We start from the raw sequence: 2,114 nt of genomic DNA, 5'->3' as shown, positions 1-2,114 counted from the left end.
GAAAGAGACAAATAGCATGAGTTTGCTTAAGAAAGCCCAACTGAACAGATTTTCAAAAGCATTTTTTCCCAGGCCATGTCCTGGTCTCTTGGAGACCCTCCTAAGCCGTGCCGCTTGATCACCGAGTTCAAAACGCCAAAACAGCACTTCTGCAGGCAGCAACACAGCTCTTCCAAGCTGCTCCTTCTCGCAGGCTGGGGTCTTGGTCTGCAAGGCAGTGAACACTGCCAGACTTCCAGGTTTAAGGGAAAACAATGGAAAACTCCTTCACCCTCTCCAACGTCACACCAAATCAGGTTTCAATGGCCTATCACCAGGAGATCGAAGCAGCAGGAAACCATGCCAGTCATGGAGCACAGCCCTGACATTGTACTGGGGATAAATATTCCCTTTCACTGAACATTATCTTTACCACGAGTATAAGGATCAAGTTTAAGCAAGGCTGGAGCTCAACAAGGACAGACTGACAGAGATTTAAAAGTCAACGTTAATAACGCTGCAGATACAGAAGTACAAGCAAAAAGCTGAAGCTACGCTTCTCTTCCCAAAAGCCGCGAACCGCTATCCCTCCTCGCTGCCACAGCCCCAGAGCAGTGGTGGCCATGGCAGTCAGAACTCCCACCGAGTCAGAGCTCAGGATAGACGTTGTCTTGCCCGTAAATCCCTGTGTCATCTGTATAGTTAAAAACAAACTGAGGAGAAACAAAAGACAACAGGTCAAGCTCACATGCAGGGTGCAGGAGTCTCAGCTCCTGCGAAATCAAATCTGGGAGGATACAGAAGCAAACCATTTGGCTTCAGGTTGCTTGTTGAATGCCAAGTCCTTCAGCCACTGCCTACTTTATTGAGGGAGAAGGGGAATGGACTGTGAGAGAGGACAGAAAAACATCACTGCCTGTTTTAAGATGTGTGCCCCAAAGCATACCGAGGGACTGGATTAGCATCACTAGAAATACCGCCTTCCTCAGTCCCCCTCTTGGATGTTAACCAAGCCCTCAAAACCAAGCTCAGCCCTAAGTCAACACAGCCCAAAGCAAGAGGTACTTAAGTCAAGGAGAAAGGCATACAATTCCAAAGGACCCCTTTTCACCAGGGCGCTTAAGGAGGGGGATTGCCTCACTGGACTACAGCATTTTTCCTGTGGAAGGGACAAATGTTCACTGCAGCTGTTCCCAAGAGAACGTGAAGGTCAAAACTATTGACTCCCATTAGAGAAGAGTTTTTTTCTTGACAAAAAACCAATTATCTCATACCATTGACCAAAACCAGGCCCAAGAATGGGCAATCCAATTTCTGCATTATTTTCCAGAATGAAGAAAAATTTTATTGCATTTTCTTTGCCGAGGAAGATCCTGACACACCGTGTCATATACCATGATACTGTAACCCCAACACACCGGGGGAGTGTAAACCCCTAAAACAAGCCCTTTTACAATTTGCTGACACTTCCATTAATAAAACATTTAGCAACTTATAACCCTTACATGGTTATGGGTAACAGCAAGGTCGTTTCAAGTCTGGAAGCAGTTCTGGTACACGGTGTGACTGAATTTCACTGCAGCCAGCCTGCCTACCACATCCTTAAATTTTACTGGGCAAACTTGCCAAGCCCTCACCACCGAGCCAGGCTCTGCTGCTGTGCACCTGGAGGCACAGGCTGCCTGTGGCACCACTGAACCCTGGCCTCTCCCGGTCCCAAACAGGAGAGACATGCCCCTCCTGCTCCCCACTGGTCTTTAGCTTTGCTGGAATTACAGCTTCAAGAGTTGATCTGGCTACAGAAACCTTATTTTTTAAGGCTTGCAAGTCCTTATCCTTTCCTGGTAGTTTGAATGCTGTTTTAACCCTGACCATTTTGATGTTGTCTCCAACACAACAGGACACACTGGGATGGAGCATGCCTCCACCAGTTGTGAAACAGGCTGCAGGGTGAGCCTTAGTAAAACACCTGTTCATCCTAAGGCTGACCCACAGTCCAAACTGGGATGATGGACACTGTCTACAGCTACCAGACTCTTTCCTAACTGCATACCAAGAGTCAGCCCACTTGACATTTATCTTCAGACACACTGTTTCTGAGGTTGGCCAGGGCTCAGGAACATGCTGAACAGGCG

Source organism: Buceros rhinoceros, unplaced genomic scaffold (genome assembly GCF_000710305.1).
Source record: "Buceros rhinoceros silvestris isolate BGI_N320 unplaced genomic scaffold, ASM71030v1 scaffold11450, whole genome shotgun sequence".
NCBI classification, from domain to species: domain Eukaryota; kingdom Metazoa; phylum Chordata; class Aves; order Bucerotiformes; family Bucerotidae; genus Buceros; species Buceros rhinoceros.
The sequence above is the reverse complement of the archived record's forward strand: the minus strand, read 5'-3'. Positions refer to the sequence as shown.